Here is a 21,503-nt window from a genome sequence, read left to right on the forward strand (position 1 = left end):
TCCTCCACAGGCTCCAGTGCCTCTATGCCCTGTTACTCCAGCCGGGGATTCAAGCTAACAGCACGTTACCAAAGATCTGCTCTTATTTCTTAAGGTTTATTCCCAAACCCACTGACCTTTAGGAAAAAACCATAAATTTAAACCATGAAATATTATTAATGCTTGCATTTCTGTACTGATATTCTTTAAAACCTCTGGTTCCCCAGCTCCCTCTGTTCTACCTACAAATTGTAGGATCATAAACAGAACCTGCATACTCGGATGGTAACCCAAACTTTATTAAACTCCGCAAGAAAAATCTACTGGTCTCAGTGGCAAATGGGTCAGATACTTGGTATGAAAGTTGAATTTTTATATGTTTTTGTTGAATGAATACCGTAAGGAGCGGTGGCAGCACGGGTTGCTGCATCAGCTCATCACTTCTACTGGTTCCATCTCTCTGGCCAGTTTCGTAAGCCTTCAAAAAGATTTTTTCCTGCTTGTGACTTTTACGCCCAAAGGCTTCAAAGAGCACTCGGAGAAAGATACTGAGCAAGAAATAAAAACCTTTATACAGATAGAGCTGCCTGCTCAAGTGTTTCGCTCAGAGCCAGAAACAAATCTTGTCAAAAGCAGAAGCAAAGTGGATGGGAAGACGCCCGTGCCCAGGCAGCGATCCCGCGGGCCCAGTTCTCCACCGCCCTCACCTCTCCCTTCGCTCCAGACGATACCGGCTCAGCAGCGTTTTCAAACGCCCGCAGAGCACTGGTGCCACCCACCAATTAGCAAAGAAAGCAGCACAGAATTGAGCCTTACTTTACTCCTTTGGCTTCACCAAATTGCCAAGATACAACATCGACAGGCAAAAAATACACTCCAGCTGATGACACTATAATCAACTTTCAGTTTATTAGCTTAAAACTGTATCACCGCCCTCACCACCTGGCCCTGGACTGAAGTCTTCAGCTCTGAAACGTGTGGGCATCTCATCTCCTCCCGAATCAGCTCCTAAACAACCATTGTTCGAGCCCAACATATTAAACCAGTGTCTGGAGACAGGCTGGGGACTGTAACATTTCCACAATCGACAGGAATACGGTAGTCCCACATCAGCTGAAGGACATGTGTGCAGTGGCAAATTCAATAGCAATAATTCAGGTTATTTTTTGTGTTCTTATTAATCGACTCAGAAGTTTTCAGAGCCGTCAGTGATGGGATAGGACTAGTGGGGCTAGATGAGACTGCTCTGAAGCTGTGATGTGCCATCCCAGTAACAGCAGCATTGGAAAAGCTGCACAAAATGCCTGTTTCTCCTGGCCTGTCCGTAACTGTTTATTGTTACTATCCCCCTTCCAAGATATTCCAGTCCAACCGCAAACGCAGTCACTGCCTAACACAGGGGAGCGTGCCAAAATAAAATAAATAGCAAGACCCTTCAAAAAAATGAAGTGCCCTACTATTTAAGATACTTGAAGTAACCTAATTCATCAGCAAAGGAAAACAGCATGTTCAATTACAGACTGGAATAAATATTTTTCCTGCAAAGGGTATGTCTTCATAGCCAGCTCAGAGACTGTCTTTCGCCTACCTGCAGCCGCACACAAGGAGGTTTCAAATCAGGTGACATGTTTTCCCTGGGATAGTCAGTCATCCTTGGAGAGATGCTAAAATGCAAAACAAAGCTGTCACTTAAACCGATAGCCTGCCTTTCTGGCAGCGAGGACGTCAGTTTGACTCTTCAGGGTGCTGAACGTCTTCCCTGTGGGCTGGCTAGAAAAAACAACAAGTTGCATTTCATGAAAAAAAGTCATGGTTTGCAACTTGTTTCCATAGCACAGCAGAACAAAACAAGACCTTATGGAAGGGTTTTTTTTTTTTAAAAAATACCACTACCAGAGGATGCAGATTCTCAGTGGTTGGAGAAGCCACCTGAAATGACAGGAGATTTAAATACCAATTTCCCTCTGCCTGGTACAGTGCAAGAAGGTGAAGCTGAATCGCTGCTATCCCAAGGGAATGTCCTGTTCCTAAAGCTGTGGGATCTGCCATTGTGAACCTATCCTGATCTGACAGTTTGGTACTTACAACGCTTCTCCGGGATACGGGGAGAGGAGCAGGAACTGGGTACCCAGCCCTTCCCTAAGCCAGGGGAACACTCTAACAACCACTGGCTGTTTTGCAGCAAGCCTTCCTGCCCGAGGCTGTAAATTTTGTCAAGAGAAGTTTCTAAGTCATAAACAATAAGCTTCCCTCAAAAGCTTAGTTTCTGAAAGACAAATACTCCGCAACCAGCAGCTTTTCCTAAGATAACTACCTCCTTGGGTCTCCAAGTGTGAGATGTGCAGCGCGTGTGCGTGCAGAAGACGGAGAAATACCCTCTCCAAGCCCTGGAAAAGACTCAAAGAACAGCACAAGGAATCATAGGCAAAACACCTACAGTTCCGAGCAAATATATCACAAGTGAGAACACAGTAAAATCTGAAATTGCTTAGCAAGGTGGTAATTTATAGCCAGGCTGAAGCCGTGGTTCTACATTAGTACCCAAGTTTAACACGTTCACTCTACCCCAGGCATTTGCTCCCCCTTCCCCACCTGAGGATCCCTGTCTACCAAGTTACACCCACGCGGAGCAGCAGGCAAACATCCCTGCTGCAATTCAAGCGTCGCTCAGCCCGTTGTGTAACGCAGACGTGCCCTTGCTGAGGCACATTAGACTCCCAGCTGATACTGCTGAACGTTCTGCAACACGCTGAAGGCAGTTAGGATGCTCCTATCCAAAGTCCCAGGATATTTCCAAAGCAGCACTGCGAAGCTTTATCCGCAAGCAAACACCCACTTTTACTTTTGCACAGAGGCATCCAAGTTACTCTAATCTGATTAGGCCCACTCTCTATTTGCCATCAGTTCTGCAAACCTACAGCATCTCCTCCCCTGCACCCACACACATCTGGTCACAATCCTTTTCCTTCCTAAATAAACTTCAGAGAGCAAAGCAAAGTTTCTAGGGCTTGGGCTTTTTTTATTTATTTATTTTCTATCATCTCTTCACTTCAGCTGCCTATATCCCATTAAGCGTGGCTGTTCCACACCTGGATATGCCCTGTCAGGTGTAGCAAATGCTACAGAAGAGATAAGCAGCCTTCAGCTCCTCTGTTTTACACTGAAGGATACACACAACAAGCCTACGGCAGTAAACGTCAACTCAAATGAATCACCACTGACTCCAATGGCAGTCCGCGTGTGTGCAGCCCTTACAGGATCAGAGCTTTCCCTACATCCGAACACAAAGGAAATCTTGGTGGTTACATGCTCAGTCCGGCTCTTTACTTCGTGCCATAATCCACGTCTCACCCTGATGCATCAAAGCCTTCCTCCTCCCTTGGAGATTCACCCCAGTTAAAGCCAGCAGCAGCTGCAAAGTGCAACGCTGTTGCACGAACCCGGTAAAATGCTGTAACGCTTAAAGCCACCGAACTGCACAGATGAAACTTAACTCAGTTTCAAGCAGCAGCGAGTCACCAACGCGAAGAGCGGTCCCTGCTCTGCCCTGGGGGGTTTCCCTCGGTCACCACCGGCTGGAAGCATCACTTCAAACCAGCACCAGGTCCCAGGTAACTCCTTTCCAAGGAAAGACGATCAGTTGTGCTCCTGCACCCAAGCCTGCCCAACTTTGCCCCGCAGAATGAGTTAATTGTCAACTTTAAACAAGTCTACTTAGTACACAATTGGAAAACAATCAGGCAGCACACTGCATATCGCATCCCCTGCAGACAAAACACGGGGCCCTGCTAACTCAATTAACCTGACAGTTGCGAGGCTTCGCCTCCTACAAAGCACGCGGGAGGGCTAAGACAAGGAGTCAGGAAATCCTATTCAAATCAGAATGACTTTGTGGGGGGAATTTATATAGATTAAACCACATCAAGGGCACACAAGTCAAATGTAAGAGAGACTGCATAGCTGCATTTGAAAACAGGCTGGGGAAGAGAAGCCAGTGGCAGGGCTTTGGCAAACTCCTCTGGTGTTCGGACAGGTGAGGAGGGAGAGGACAGCTTGAGTGTTACAGGAGACTGAAGAGGAGGTGGGAACTTTGCAGAAGCAAGCCGTGATTGCTCCCAGTGCTTGTGTGAATAGTAATCCTTAAACAAAAATCCCATTGGCTTCAGTAAGACATGCGCTCTTTTCTACCACAAACCTCCTCTTTTGAAAGGCCACAGAGCTGAGTCCCGCCACAGCCGCAGCTCACCCAAGCAAATCAAACCCCCAACTGCAGCGTGTTGTACATCATGGAATGCGGTAGGACAAGGGGAGGGCAGCAGGTAGATCAATAGCTTCCAACTCCACGACAGCCTCAGTCACCACATCATTGCAGCAAGGATCTGGTCCCATCAGACAGAGCATGGACCTCACGCCCCATCGGTATTTTTGATGAAGCTGGAAGGATAAGGCTGCACTAAACCCCCCCCCACTTCGCGAGCAGAGGCTCAAGTGCCTTTTAGAAGGACAGAACCCTGGAGGGAAACAAAGACTCTCTCTATGAATGTGCGGTCCTAACCATACAAATGTACACGTGGGCAGACTATTTTCATCCTCCCCTTGAAGTGACAGAGGGAGATCAGCATTTATGTCAGAGGAGTGTCAAAAGACTTCATTATTCCAACATGAGGATCCACAGATTTTTCAGATGACAATCTATTAAGCAGAGTGGTGGGTGCATCAACCTGTATTTTATACACATATGTGCTGGTGCTTTTCATCAGCTGTTTGGTTGGTTGGTTGGTTTTTGTTTTGTCTCAATTTTTGCAGCAAGTGATAAAAACACTTTGCAACATACTGAATTACAGTTAACCCACAAATTCTGTAGGAAACCTTGTCTAAAAACCACACCAGTCCACTCAATAACAGTTGCAAGACACTGAAAACTAACAGGCATGTACATTCATTTTGAACAATACCTACAAGAGCAGACCTCACCCTTACAGAAATTGGAAAGGCAAAAAAATATAATGGGACATCGGAAAACTAAATGGATTTTGAGTAGATCTGAAGTTATCATAAAATAACATTATTAAGCCTTAGCCTTCAGGGGTTAAGCTATTCTCAGGCTGGTCACAGAGAGCTCTGTTGTGTGGGATGGATCATTTCATTTCACCCGCCTGTTGCAGGTTTGTGCCTTGGCCCTGGTCGACATCAAAGATCAGACAGATGTCGGATCTCGGCAAACACAGCGGTTCCTACACGCTGCTCCTCACACAAGGTCTCCATTGTGCTTCGCCAACAAAAGCCTGAGCTTTTCGGGCAACACAAGCAGGCGGTGATCCTTACTCTTTCAAGTTACAGCATCAAACGTAAGCACATCGCTACACAAACTTTAATAAGTGCCATTTCTTCAGCAAAACAGACCTTAAGGATTGAAGGCACAGTTTGATTCACTGAAAGTACAGCGGTTCTTATACAAACATGTTGCTTTTGGCACATCCAAATATTTTCTGTGTATCACAATAAGCACCAAGGAATATTCGGAACAGTGTAAGGAAAAACTAAAGACCCAGGTCCAGTCTGATCTCTCCTTTTTAGAGTAACCCACTCATTTTAAGAGTTGAATCTGTATTGTTAGGTCATCAATATTCCTCAAAGGTCAGTTTGAAGACTCAGGGACACACAAATAGTTTCCCTACACGCACACACAAAAATAACCAGCATTCCACACTCTTTAATACAGCATCCAGTGAAGTAAAAATAAGTCAGTTTTTTATTCTCTACTTGCCGGGTCTGTTGCTACCGCATAAAACCCCCCAACTTTGAAGAGTATCTGGATGTTGGTATATGATCTGTTACTGAGATAATCATGAACGCTACTGGACAAAATGGAGCAGCTGCCATCCCTGTCAGCCCTTTCCTCCCAGATTGATCAATGGATGCAACAGGTTTTTACTTTTTCAAGTCACAGACACTCCTTTTTTTACTCTTGACATGGTTGTGCATAGAAAGCACGGAACAACACAGGGCAAGGGGAAGGATTCCAGTGCCTGTGCTCAGACCCGCGACGAGCCCCTTGGCCAGCAGCAGAAACTCTTCTCCCTCACCTTCCCAGCCTTACTGATTTCAAGTAAGTAAATTAGGGTTGCAAAGCAAGACAGGTACAGTGAAAGCCCTGGAAATACGGTACGATTTATGCAACACCACCGATCGTAAACTGACATGGCAATTCACCCCCAATTTCTGGTCATTTGCCTACCAGGAACAGGGCTACGATGGAAGCCTGGTTTCCTGTCTTTAGGTGCTGCATTTGCATTTCTGGGTGCTGACCAGGGAGCAAGCGCTCGTCGAGACCTTCATGGTTTCCAGGACAGGCAGAGCAGCCTCGTGCCGACTCCGCTGGTCCTGGACCCTCTGGCTCCTTGACCGGCAGCACCGCAACCTCAGCGCTTGTCACGAGGCACCCTCCTGCTCCGCATCACCCAGATGCAGGAATCTGTAGGAATTCAATACCTTTCAGGACTCCTGTCATATCTGACTGAAACTGGTCCCCGGGTTTAAGAGCGCTCCGGTTCCACAGATACACATAACGTGATCGAATATGTCTTGTTTCCTTAGGAAAGCAAAAGATATGACTATTTTTTTCTTTTTTTTTTATGCTTCCTCTCAGTGCGTGGCTTCAGGCAACCCATTCTCCTTCTGTTTATCCATCTGTGAATGTGAGAGAGCATCTACCTTCCCCACAGTGACAGATGCTTAATTAATTCTAAGGGTGAGATTCACCCCTTTGCAGACAGCCAGCACAGGACCCAGAAAGCACTTGCACCCTATTTCGAGGATTTCAGTGAAATGCAAGTGGTGCGCATATAGCAGCACACAGAGGGGTTATCAGTGTGAAATCCCAGTCTAGTTCTGAAGTCAGCTGAAGCAGATGCATCTGTTATCATGCCACTCGAGGAGCACTCCCATCGCTCGGGGGCAACGGCTGAAGTACCACCACCATTTCTCATGTTTAACAGAGCTGCTGCCTCATTTCCACGGGCTGCACGTTTGAGCTAGTTAGCCATCACCCACTGTCATCTGTCTCGCCCTCCTCGGAACTAAGATCTTCAGTATTTCTAAGCCTGTGTGATAGCTAACCCAATCCACCCAGTATCAGTGCCCTAAGACTCTTCTGTAATACAGCAGTGACACCAAAAGCTCTGGCTTGAAGTCAGGTATATGCCTTGTGGATACTAAGCCAAGTTTGTTTTGTAAGAATACAATATTCACAGGCAAATGCTTCCCTACACATCAGCCACTATTTGCTGTACTCTACAGGACTATTGAAACACTTTCCTCCAGAGAGCAGATGCCATATGGGTATGTAGGCTCAATTAGCACATGCTGACAGATAGCAAGACACTTAAAAAAATTTCAAAGTCTTGGCAAGCTCGAAAAGTTAATGTATCGATTATGTCATATTGCATCTCGTGGTGCCTCAACTTTTGGGGTTTCTGTGCTGGGAAAGAAAAAAAAATAGTCAGAGAAGCAATAGGAGCGATTAAATGGAAAAGATGGAGGAGGCTTTTCAAGGAGGCACCAGGTTGGGAGCGATCAGCAAGCAACGTGGCAGAGACCATCTTGCCAGCTTCCCTTGCCAAGGGTGGGCAAAGGCCCTTCACAGAGCAGACGTTTTATTACTCACACATCTCTGACTACCCAAACTGATCTTAAAGCACTTTGGCATGTCCCAAGGGTCATTAGGAATTACTTCCTCTCTGTATTAATAATGAAACGGCTCTTAACCAAAATTAAACTGGAGCAGCTTAATAGCATTTTATAATTGACAAATCTGAAATAGCTAATTTCTTATTCCCCTCTTGCCCATACGATTAGCGATGGGAGGAAACTTCAAGGTTTTCCTCTTTTAAGAAGTGCTGAAGAATCTTCAAAACTTCTACAGGAGACAGAAGAGAGCAGCACGCTCAACTAACAGCCACAATGTGGCTAAGCAGAACTGGAAACGGTGGCTGACTTTCCCAATTGGAAAATTGATGGTATTGTGAGGTAGGAGTTTATCTTCTGCTCTTATCACAGACGGATGATTCACTAAATTCCTTCCAACTGGGAAGCGTACATGTTTGTGTACCTGCTACCACATCACGCAACTTCAGCGCACATCTTGCAGCGAGTACCAGCTGGGCAAAGCACATGACCCTTCGCCTCCTGGTAAACGACCATCTGTACCTGCAGACACAGCTACAGACTTTAAACAAAAAAACACGACAAAAACAGAACAAAACTGCAAAAAACAGAACAAAGAACAACAGCTTCCAAAGCCACCTATGTGCCTCAGAAGTCACTTCCAATTTGCAAAATAGAGCAGGAATTTCAGTATCTGTAGCTCTCAGGTAAAGCTCCCGAGTGCTGTAATGATTTCTGAGAAATGATTTAGGCTTTTTCACTGGGATAATATTGTCACAAGGAGCATGGCTGACTTCTGTGAGTCCTGTGCCCAGCTTCTCAGTCCATGAATTTATGGAACGTGAATTCAAAATTCACTAGTGCTTTGGGAGAGGAAGGGAAGCCACCAACTAAACATGGAGCAGCTGATGCAGCAAGCTGGGGTAGACTACGGATGCTCTGCAACAACTCAGGCCTTCCCCTTTCTGTTTGATTCATCCAGAAAGAGCAAATGAAGGAAGCGAAGCCACTGCGACAACTCAGGAGGAATCAAATTATTTCTGTGATCTGTGACGAGCATGGTTTCCCTTCTCCAGAAAGAGCACTCCGCTCCACTCCACAATGGTTTTGCTACAGCATCTGTTCCACCAAAGCTCTGACACTGGCGCAATGCACACCAAACATCTCATCTGGAGAAGCGTCAAAATAAGAGTGACAAAAAAGGTTTTCCTTCTTTCTTATCTGTCAAACACAGTAAAGAAAAATAAAGGATGAAACCAGTCCCTGCATGAAAAAAACAAACTATACTGGGGACAGAAAGCAAAAAAATCCTGCCTGGTCATCCCATGCTGATCTCACGAGGCGCTGGTCAACAATATGCCAGAATAAATCAGCACTTGGGTGTGTTGTTAATCACCTTATGACGAGATCACAGTGTGCCAGCAGGAAGTGAAACAGGAGTTGGGTGGGGGAAGAGGCATGTGCAGCCTTTCAAACAGACCTGCCCTACAGACAACGCCACTTAACCAACCAACACATCCATCTCTGCTTCAAACAAATGTGGTGTATTAATATATCCTGGATGGAAACAACCCCAGCGGTACAGACTCACAGCATTGAGTTTACACAGAGACCTGTGCACTAAGAGACATTGTACCTGAAGGCCTCAGTAGAGGCAATTTTAGAGGGTGTTGGGCCCTTCTTGGTTTCACCTCAAGGTTAAATATGGAGCTGGACCATGGTTTGCTGGAGAGGCACTTCAAAGCTGCGAGTAAGTTCAGTGTCCTTAGACAAAAGATGCTGTTAAATCTACAAAGACCCAACCCCTTGTTGCCCCAATACAGGGCAACAGATGGAGACTGGCTGATCAAACAGCAGCAGGGAGCAGCCCACTGCTCTTAAAAAACACACTGAGAACCTCTCTTCACCTTTAGAAGCATCAACTCGAGGGAAATGATTTGAAGATCAGGGAACGGTCTCACATGTGAAGATGGGGACAAATGACCTCTTCCAGATTTAATGAAAGAGCAGAGGGGAAACATCCTTGGCTGTTCTGATGGGGGGAGGGGAAAAAACAGTCATGAAAAGAAACGGATTTCTTAGATTAGACAAGCGGAAAAGCGTGTTGCAGAGCACATTTCCAGAATGTTTTCAGAAACCTGCTGCAAAGCCTGTGGCAAGAACTTCAGCCTTCGATAACGCACCGGCTGGCATCCTGCGAGCAATCTTCTGCTGCAGTCCTGTTGTGCTCAAAAACATTTCTTTCGCCAGCAAGTTCTACCACCTGATGCTCAGCTCGCTCGCATCCCTTCCTCACCGCTGCCCCTGCTGCTTCACCTACTTGTACTAAGAAACGGACATAAAAGGGGGCACAAAAAGGAACAGCTGTTTATCCCAGGGTGGTGCCTCAATCTTGATTCACTGCCAGTTCCTTTCCCCCTTCCCACCTTGGTTTAGACGCTGCGCAGATGTTTAACTCTGGTGCCTGCTTACTTTCTCAAGTGCCTTATTGCAGCAGCTGGTCCCCCGGGACAGCCCTTCTTCCCCTGGCTCTCCCTTCTGTCACAGGCAGAAGGACGGCTTGCTGCTCTCCTGCCTGCTCACGTGGGAATGCTGAAGCCCTCCACCTCTCACATTAACTCCAAAAACCTTCTAAAAGAAGGTTATTTCCCTCCCTTCTCTGGCTCTGTTTTCCTTTTTGCCCCGGTCTACGCCTGTCCCAAGCAGCAGCATGCCAAAGCCTTCATCTCATACCTGGCTGCTGTGCGAACACCATAAAAACCCACCCACGTGGTGAGGGTGGGGGAGAAGGCTTTCAGCAGGTTAGCATGCACTCGCATCGAGTAAAATTTAATCAGGGCTGAGATTCAGCATGACACCAGTATGACAGTTACTTCTGTAAAATAAAAGCTATGGGGAACTTAGTAAGGAATGAGAAGAGAAATGGTGTGGTGCCTACACTGCAGAGCAAGACATGAGACAGGGCACCTCTGCCTGTTAGGCCCAACCAAAAAGACTTCAAACAGTGGTATCCAAGTGATAACATATTTTGATGGAAGCAATTTTTTTCTCTTCCCTGGGAGAATATGAACTGAGATACAAAGAAGGAAGGTTGGTTTATGCACCTATCCAAAAAAACCCTTCTGTTCTTCTGCATTAATAACTTCTGGATAAACTGAACTTCTCTGCCAGGTTAAGTTAAATTTAAGTCACACTGCAAAAATATAAGATTTCTTTGATTTTATTAAAATTGAGAAGCAGTTTATCAGAGGTGTATTTTCATGACATACAGTTCTCAGGCATTATATTTTATATGGATGTAATTATTCTAGCTATTCATCACAGAACCACAAATCTAACCTTCAAACAGTATCGTAATGCAAGATTCATTGAATCCAGCTGATATTAAATATCAACAGGGCTCCATTATCAGTTTTTGTATCTGAACACTGTAATATCAGCTATTACTCTTTTATATTAAAGTTGTATCTTTGGAAGAGAATTACTTCCCTTGGCAACAATGGTAAATGTTAACTACCTTGAATATTTCAGTCACATATACATTATGTATAAGATTGTGATCTGCTAAACAATAATGGAGAAAAACAGAGAGCGACAAAAAGATTTGCTTTGTGAAAGATTTCTTTCTGTTCTCAGAGAAGCAGCACACACTATACAAGGAAAAAATATTTGGAATAACATGTCAAGCCTTCTTCCACTGGGATGCAAGAATCTGATTTACTATTTCTGAAAGAACAGAGTTCTGCATAGCAAAACAAAGTATTAAAATAAAACAGTTAATGTTATTTCTGTGACAGTAATACCTAAAGACTCCAAGCAATACTGCAGTGAATTATGTAAGGCACTATACATGCAAACCAGGAGAGGTTCTTGCCTTTCTTGTGTGGTTGAGTTGTAAACTCTTCACAGCACAGAGGAGAAGAAACAGTTTGTACAGACAGATAAAGTGGACTACAAAGGGAAGCCAGGTTTCCCCAGCTCTTGTTTAAAGCTCTCTCTGACAGGTTACAGCGCCGTGATCCCATCGCTTTCAAGCGATGCATTATTCCCACATCCAGGATCGGGGGAGTCAGCGGGGCTCTGCAGAGCTGGCCAGGCAATCTGAACCCTCAGAGTCTGGTTTGAGGACCTGTGATCAGACCTCGCTTTGAAGATGCAAGCAAATTCTAAATCTCATTGCTTTCCCAGAAAGTAAAGATATGTAAACCAGCATTAGCATCAGGTTTAAATTAATGTTTACATTGATAAGTAAATTGAAAATTACACTGCTTGCATGCATTACACAAGCTAATTCCACATCCCTATTTGCAAATATTTACAACGCTCTAACTCAGTCATTAGACTAGATACTTACAAATCATTGGAAACTACCAGTTTCTGTCAACTTTGTTTTTCAGACAGTGATAGTAGGCATTAATGGGTAGCAAAACAGCTGAATCTCCCCGTCATTTCTTGGTCAAATTCACAAAGCAGGAAGCTGGTTACGGGTATTAAGGCTGAAGCTGGAAGATCAAGTGTGGTGCTAGTTCTGCCAGGTTATGCTGCTGCTGGTTTCTGCTTTCCTTCAGAGAGCAGCTCCTCCTCCCCATTCCTGACCATTTTGCCATCCGACCCATTTGTAGCTGGATTTACCAACTGGCCACACCAACAGGTATCTTACGGCCACACACTGAGGAGCAAGGGGCTACTAAAACGAGTACTGCCACCAAGGAGTTGCCATGTGGTGCCCAAACACAAGCCACTAGCTCTCCTGTCCTTCTCAACTTGTATGCTTCAACTGCTGGTCTAAATCAAGCTTCTGAAACTTGTAAGTCTGTATTAATCATCCTGATGCCAAAAGAGCCTGTGAAGATGCTCCTTTTAGGGATCCCATGTCTATTCCCCCCCCCCCCCCCCCCGAGTAAGATTAGGGTGCCCTTGCTCACCACAAGTAGTGCTTGACTTTTTACATACTCTAATTTCACCAAGAGCACTCGTGCTATTCAGCACCAGTATCTGCATTGCAATCTCGAATTTGATAGCTTCCACATAAAACTTTAAGCATGTAGATATACTTTAATGTAGATTATAGACAGTCGCAGGTGGTAACTCTTGCTCATTTATAAACTGGCTTTATTAAAAAAAAACATCTATTATGGATCAGTGTGAAATGTTACAGGGGCTCTTAAAACCCAAAAGGTCAGAGGATCTTTAACAATATTATCTGATTATTGAGTAACATACTCAAAGTTAGACATTCTTTCTGAAATAATCTCTGGGGTTTTTTTGATGAAAAAGCATCTGTAAGCACTGTGACTATTTCTTTTTTTTCTGATGCCAGATTACATCACCATTTATTACGCCCTAAAATCTTACTAGTTGTCTAATCCAACTGATGTGGGTTTGTATAAAGGTGAGCTTTTAAACCCATTATTTAACCTTTTGGCTACCTTTGGATAGTCTCGCATGACTTCAGGGCTCACAGGCTACATGCGCTGCCGGCCTCCTGCATTAGCACACCCATCCCCAAGCTCCTGCTGAGCGTCTGGGGACGGCGAGGAGCCAGCCCCTGGCACACAGCCTCACGGGAATCCAGCGTCCCCGCTCACACAGGGACAACATACGGAACCGCGGCGGGGTTTGCTCCCCGTTGCAAGAAGAGGGCAATCCATTTCATTACCCATCACTTTGCTGCCACTCTTCTGAGAAACGTTTAGAGGTCTCTAGAAATCTATTACTCGGGATAAAATACACAAATTTAGGCTCCTCCACGAACGTTCAAGCATAAAGTTTACCACAAAGTAAAAACCAATATTGAAAAATCATTTCAAAAGGGAACACTAACCATTTGATGGGCACAAAAGGAATTGCACAGAAAAGCACTGATGACATTTCCTTAGGACTCTTTCAGAGATAAACTTGCAATAGCTATTGATTTTTTGTTTTCTTCACAAGTATATATACATTATTTAATACAACTAAACAGTTTGTAAACCAACTTTCTTGTGCTTTTGAATTATTGATGCCTTTTAGAAGGTTGAAACCTCTACTGGAAAACCTCAATTCCATGTATGAAGCCTAAAATACTGCAGCTTAATCTACTCAAAAGCAAAAACTAAATATTTTTCTTAATTGACAGGGTGCTCTTTATGGTTTTTAAAAGCTGACATTCATTGTGCTCCACTTCTCCCTACAAAAAATTTTATTACTTTTTCCTTTCCTTGTCTGAAAATGGCTTCTCTTGTCTACGACTTAATTTCTTGCAAGTTCAGAAACTTTCACATTAGGCCGGCAGCCTTTTTAATTTAGTAACATCACTCCTAGTCTGGTCAAAAATAATCAAAAACTTCAGAGAATACACTAAGAAAATTTGGTATAAACAAGTATCAAATAATCTTCACAGCTAAGTAGTCAGTTTACCCCATGCAGTTTGAAAGGCTTTTATAATACTTTTATAATATTTACATATCTTAACAGGAATACAGATGTTTTTGTTGGGAAGAATTCAACTGCCCTGTTGTTATTTACACTAAAACAGCCACTAATATTTCAACATAAATATTCATGGCCAGTGTGCCAGCCTTCCTTACCCTCCCAGCCAAACACCATATCATTATGCAGTTGAGATTCACAAGAGATATGACAAATATAGATCCGAGAGCCAGGGTGAGGAGCTGGGAAGCTCTCCCGGGGGTTCCCTGCGCCATCCCAGCCTCGCTCAAACTGCTCACGAGCTCCGTGAGCCTTGGGAGCCCCCGAACAGCGGGCTCAGTATATGAAAACACCAAGTATTTGAATTTAAAGACAATCTCCACCCACTGGTATTACCAATCAGCATTTCTTAAAGGCTTTTCTGCACACAGTTGGAGACCGAGCCCAGTGCTGAAAATATGCTAAAATTCTGCACGCTCTGTTAACACAAACAAGAGGTAAAAGCCTTGGATGCTTTCCCTGTATGCTTTCCATGGTGATTTAATTTAGGCAGGCAGCTACATAAGGGAAACTGAGGCACAGCCTGCTGAAGAGGCAGCCCCCCAAAGGCAGAAGGTAGAAGAAAAAGCACTTACAAACTTGATGGATTCAGTCTGCAAAAGAAAAAGGGGGAAGATAAGATGAAACAATTTACCTAATAGCATGGATCACGGGTTGCTTTCTACCTGGTCACATTACATAATCCATCACAGCTATTAATGTGAAAGTATTTTAGCCACTGTAAAGACTGGTATGATTTAAGTCCCAAGCCCCACCTGCTGACTGCCTCGTTACCTGTGGGATCACACACATCTGTGGAAAGCTAATGTGAAACACCTGCTCACCTCTGCAGCAGGCATTCACTCCCCTGGCAAGCAAAATAACCGTTGAAAATATGACTTTGCATTTAAACAGACACCCCCCCGCATACCCCGAAGCCAGTTCCTGCCCAGCACAGTAAGCTCTGTCTTGCCTGCTACCCAAAATCAACTTTGTATGTAAAAGAGCAGAAGCACCACATAAGGTTCCTGCTGGGGCAAAATCTCACATCCCTCATTTGATTTTACTGAGCTGAAGCACACCACATCTTGTTGCTAAGTTCAGGCCTGGGAGTGTATTTTCATGTACTTACTAAGCTTCCTAGCGTGGAGACAGAGGGAAATTTACTGCGCACAGCAGATCCGAATGCAGGTCTCTAGAAGTGTACAACCGAAACCTTAACAAGAAGTTCAGACAAACTCCATTCTGTGCAGCTTTAACAAGCATGCCTTTCTCTCATGCATGCCAGGTAATTTCCCTCTGAATTTTCAGATGCCACAGCACAGACTTCTACTAGTTCATCTACATCTCTATCGACCTGTCTTAACCACCTGCCACTTACATTCTTTATCAAAGCCTGACAGCATGCACAGTGCTCCACCAAAAAACATATGCTAAAACAGCCAGGCCTTGCTTGGGCGAGCTTATAATCTAAAAGATACAAGACACTACATGAGAGGAAAGCCAGGTGTGCCACAGGACATCTGTCAAAAGATACCGGACAAGACAAATTCTCTCCTTTTCAATCGATAAGCCTAAATGTATTATACTACAAATCTAAGACCTGAGGAGCGTCCAGGGATGCTCACAGTGAAGGGATGGCTCCCTGCGGTGCTTCCTGAAGCTTTAGCTGTTACTGTGTCCAGATTTCAAACTAATTTTCCTTGTCTGAAATACCTGACATTTCCTGGGCGTAATAACCAGGGCTATCACTCAACATTTTCTTTTGATGGTTCTTGCCAGCAGGAGCCTGATAACGCACAGAAATTACACGAATCCTGCATGTTGCTACACCCATTTCCTTCAGTTGCCTAAAGGTTGTTCTCAGCAGCAATGCAGCCAAGGAGATGCAAGCACAGTAAGCTCTAATGCATTTAGATAGCTCCATTTAGCTCAAGCATAGTTTCCCCTCTCCAGAGCTGTTCTCCAGAAGTCTATTCTCAAAGCCAGAGTGAAACAGAGCTACACAAATCCCACCTAAAAGTTCCCAAAAGCGGAATCCAAAATTAGGATCAGAGCCACTTCTGTGTACTGCAATTATTCAAAAACTTTATTGAATATGAATAAAACATATCATCTGCCATCAACTGAAAGATACTAGTGTCTAGGTAGGTAGCTACATACTCTAGTATCATCTTGTTGGTAGCAGTTACCATGTTTTATTCTATTTATCTATCTTCACCTACCTATCTTAACACATCTACATGTTTCTGTGACCTCAGAAAGGTCATCCATAAAAAAAAAAAAGCTAACTCCACACTTACTTAAGAATAACTTCTTATCCCTTAACAAGGCTGTTTTATCTAAGTAAACAAGCACATAAGTAGGTAGGGACGCACGCTGTACAAACGCTCTATTAATACAAGTTATTTTAATTTCTACAGTTCTAAAACCAACTACATTTTCTACCTCATGGAGTTTAAGCAAAAAGATGACTCCATGCTGATCTACTGGACCTGAAAGAATTTCAAGCACTACTTCAAAACTTATTTGCATAGATAAATATGAACCAGCATGCATTTGCATCTCATCGGGTGCAATTTCAGTTCTTTAAAGACTAAGACTTCCTTATTTTGTTGTATTTTAAGAGTTACATGCTTCAGGTACTTACTTCTAAGCGCGTGGAAGGACCATCATTGCTGAGATGTGCTGTTGCAAAGCCCCCAGAGCCACTGAACGAGAACATGGCAACCAAAGCCCCACAGGCAGAGCAAGGACTATGTGATCACCCCCAGGTGAAGGGACTCAGCCACAGCTGTGCCCTCCCTTCCAGCTGCTGCAAATGGCAGGGGGGTTTGTAATCAGTGTGAAAACTCTTTGCTAAAGCAACAAGTAACTGTAGACTTCCTTTCAAACATATATTAATAATCCCCTCTTTCTACAGCACCTTTTCTAAGACCACTTAGGTGCTCTAGAAAGCACAGGACAGGCTTAAAAAAACCTCAGAAGGCTTCTTCAGAAGGCTTAGCGCCTCTGTTACTCTAACCTTGGAGGTTTGACCCTGTTTCCAACTCTCCTGAGTCAATGCTTTGCGGGCAGAGCAGCAGAGGGGATAAAGTCATCTTGGCCATTCAGATCTTGTAGTGAAGTGAGAATCTCAGTTCCTGTTACAATGACTGAGGTTTTTTTTTCCTAAGTGAAAATCGCCAGAAAACTTATAAATCTTTCAGGTCTCAAATGCTAGCCAAACAAATGCACCACTTACACAAAGTTTCTATGAGAGTCTGTATGGAAACAGGACAGACTGACAACCAAGCAATGATAAAAAGAGAAGGATACTGCCTTGAATTTGAAGGTGGAGAATGTGACAGGTTCAACTGGAAACACAGGAAGAGCTTAGGGCAGAGATTGGACTGGGCACTGCTGCTGGCAGGCTGCTCAACAAGCTAAGCCTTGATGAAGGCACTCAGGGTTATCCTGTCTTCCCCAGCATCTCTAAGTTACCTCCCTTTGCTGCTGGTTCCCAAGCCCTGCCACAGTGAGCTGTCAATTCAGGTGCACAAACAGGGACGGGTTCAGTTCCAGACTGAACGGCCGGGAGGCCGAGCGCGCCACCCCAGCCAGACTGCAAGCACTGCTGACTTGGGCTAGCGAGGAAGCGAACTGTAAATCATTCCCAAAGCACTTGCAGATAAACTGTAAACTAATTAATATCAGAATTATTGATGCGCTGCAAATAGTTTGCAAAGAATTTATCTGAAACTCTGTCACCACTTTACTCTTTACAGCACTGATTTATAAATCATTGAATAAACAGCACCATGTCCAATAAATACTTTATGAATGTTTGCCAACAATTTATCTTACATAATATGATATAAATACATTGCAAATACTGCAACGTTTGAGTACGCCATTTATAAATTACAACCTGCATACCATCAACTACAGCTTATAGAAACGTTCATTGCTTTTCCCAATACAAGAAATTTAAAAAGGAATCTGGCCCCACACTTGGGTGTAGCAGTATGAACTACAAGCCTTGCCTCTAATTATTCACTGATGCTAGTCTCTACTACACCTCTGTTCTTAATAGCAACCATGTGTGATTGTTCTTCCTGCTGGGCCTTTCTGGAAGCTTTGGAGGAGTTCCCCTTAAACACACACTATCTACAGGCTTCTCCACCAGAGTTTAAGAGGAAAAAAGCTCCTTGCCATTGCTTAGAGCGCTTCGGAGCTGGCACTGCTTTCTTTTCAACTAACTACTGAAGATTCCTACTTCCAACACTTCTTACAGCCAATACTCTGTTCACGTGCTCTTTTGTATGTCTGCAACTACCTGCTTTCCCTCAAATGATCCTCAGATAAAGTTTCTTCAGGCAAAAATCACCTTTTTCTTATGTTCTCTATAGCAGCTACGACTGTGGATCCTGGATTGTGTGCGTGAGGTAAACAAAAAAATTAACTCAAACAAGGCCTGATTAATTTTCCTATTACACATCTTAAATGCCCAGTGCTCCAACTTGTCCAGTTTCAGAGAATACACGATAAATATGCCGAAATCACTCGCACTTTTTTCATGTTTGCCATAACCTCAAAAAATGTCCTATAGGTACGCATACATCTAGAGGAAATCACAGATCCCAGGGTTTTAAGACCAGAAAGTGCTCCTGTGCTCAGCCTAACGTCCTGCCCAAGGCAAACCAGCAAAGCTCACCCAACTGGGGAGCCTGTGGTCACGGGAACCACAGGAACGGCAGCTCACGTAAGGTGCTGGGCGGCCAGAGAAGGCAGGCTGCGAGCAACCCGATTTGACTGTAAGGTTAACTCTGTGCTCAGCAAGAAGCTGATCTAGATGACCTCCAGAGGATCTCTTCAACGCACATTTTCTTACTATTCTACGATTTAATTTGGCCAACCCTCTTACTTTCAATAAATGAAATGTCCAAATGCAGTTAAATTCAATCTCTCCCTGAAAATTCAGCCTGAGTAAACAAGCAAGACACAAGATGGTTAAAAGATACATTTTGCTCTAAATTTTTGGGACATGGGACTTTTTTTTTTTTTTTTTTTTCAGCAGAACACTAACATCACTGTATATGCTAGCCTGCTCTCTTTTTCAACTCTAAATCCCAGAAAGAGATTGGAGAGGAAAGCTGAAAGAGGGCTAACAGCAATCCCAGAAGGAATTTGAAGGAAAAAGCTTTCTTTTTCATCAGCCTGTCAAGATCCTCTAATTCCTGCTGTTCTGAGAACACACTTTTAGCAAGTAAGAGTGCTTCAGATCACTGGGGAGTCCAAACCACTGATTGAAAGTCACACGCTACCATAGCTTTTGCGTTATCAAATTGATTTTGCTTGCCTTTTTAATACGCAAAATATCACTGTGGGGTGACAGGGAAGGGGGGAAAACAGGTAGAGCTTGTTTGACTTTATTATTTATTTCTGTTTCTTGCACCAAAAATTATCACTGACACCAACCACTGGTAGAAAATGCTGGGCATAAGATGCAGGCTCTGTCCCCAAAAGCTCACGACTTAAATTAGACAAGCTAACGGTTCGGAAGGCATTAAAAAAGTAGAGCGGTGTTGCCAAAGTCATGTAGTAAAGCAGTATCAGAGTCAGGAACTGCTGACTCCGCAGAGCTGAAGCAGCAGGTCCCCCCAGAGCTCCTGCAGCCACCAATGCAATTGCTCCCCCAACGACAGGGCCAGTCCATTTTCTCCATAGTGGCCACAAGAATTCAACAGGAATAAGATCTACTACCTGGCCAGGTGGCAGCTGATCATCTGCATCTTGCCTCCGTGAGAGGCAGAAACTCCCGAGTTACTCAAGGCTGCCTTGCAGATGCACAGTGTTTCAGCTGCTACTCGGTTTGAAATGACTCCCTTCCTTTTCTGTCCAATTTTGGATGCTTCCTAGAGAAAAAAAAAATTCCAAAATTACTAAAAGATGCACAAATGCATTTAGCAGCTTATTTGTAGCTATTTAGAAAACATATCTTACCTGTAGTTCAATCACACAACAAAAATAAACAAGAAATTATCTATATATTGCTTAATTTTTAAAGTCACCTAAATAACTTCCCAGGGTGATGTATCTTAAAGCCACTGAAGCTCACTGTGTCTTCGAAGCTGGCAGAGAATGTTCACTTCCATCTCTGCAGTCCACTGAAGATCTCAGAAGTGCTGAGCCAGCATTGGAGGGCTGCTTGGCAGACGCTTTGTGGGAGAGAACCCTGTGATCTGCCTGCTTCAAATGTAGTTTTATTTTCACCATACTAGAATATATCTTAGCATAGTAATGACGAAGGTGTAATGTATCCCTTGATTCCAAGTAATGACTGATATAATTCTCTTCTGTAGACTAATTTACTTTAACCTGCCTATATATTATTAAAATGCCAGCCAGCAGGGCATCAAAGCAAAGAATGGGCATTAAGTACTACTGAAATAACTGCACAAGAAACAAATGAAACAATATTTGGTAATTGCACTTGCTAAAATAACGATAATCAAGTATCGTCTTTCCAGTGATCAGGAAGAACATTTTCTGCTCTCACAGGGCTCTGGGGAAGACACGTTGTGTGCCCCTAAAAATCTCTTTCCCCCTGTTTTGGGGGAGCAAGGAGAGATTGTAATTCTTGCCCTCTAACAAGCTCAAACCCAACAAAGTCTGTCAGAGCCCTCTTTATTGCTCTTAATGTTATGAGAAAGGCGTCCCAATGCTTGTGGCATGGCCAATAATATCAGACAGGTAATTTCTTTTTCTTAATATAAGGCAAGGTTCTAGCTTGATGGACTTACAGCCTTATCAAACCCCCTTTCCTTTATATAGGTTTTAAAAAAAAAAAGTAACTAGTGACATTTAAAGGAGCCCAAGTGAGAAAACCGCCTAAAAATTAATAACCTTCAATACGTAGTACATTAGTCCCTTAAATCTTCATGCAGCTCAAAAATCTCTATAAAAACACTAGATTTCCTATGTTCAGTGTGCCAAATTCCTTCAGGGGCTTTTTCCAATGGGGAGTCAAGATAAAATAGTGTTTATAAATCTTCAGAACACTTTCAATTCATTACGGCAAAGTGCGGGTATTCCAAAAGATTTCTAAATCTCAGAGCAAAATACGGCCAGCCTTGGAAATAATTTCAAGCGGCAGACTGCTTCTACAGGCTCTTTTTCCTTGGCTGCAGATCCTACCCACAGCATTATCAGGACAGTATTATTTCAGTGCCCTACTGACATCTGCAAGACAATTATTAGCTAGAGAGACAGGCAGAAGTCAGTTTTTCCCAAAGACTTCCAGGACCCGTTATTTGGTCACATCGGATGTTGTCTTTTGCACAGCACGAAGTTCAACAGCTTCGGTCTGAAGGTCAGCCTGATTTTTTTTTTTCTTCTTGTCTGGATAGTGCAGCAGGACGGTGAGC

The sequence above is a fragment of the Tyto alba genome, unplaced genomic scaffold (genome assembly GCF_018691265.1).
Source record: "Tyto alba isolate M040663 unplaced genomic scaffold, T.alba_DEE_v4.0 Super-Scaffold_34, whole genome shotgun sequence".
Lineage (NCBI taxonomy): Eukaryota > Metazoa > Chordata > Aves > Strigiformes > Tytonidae > Tyto > Tyto alba.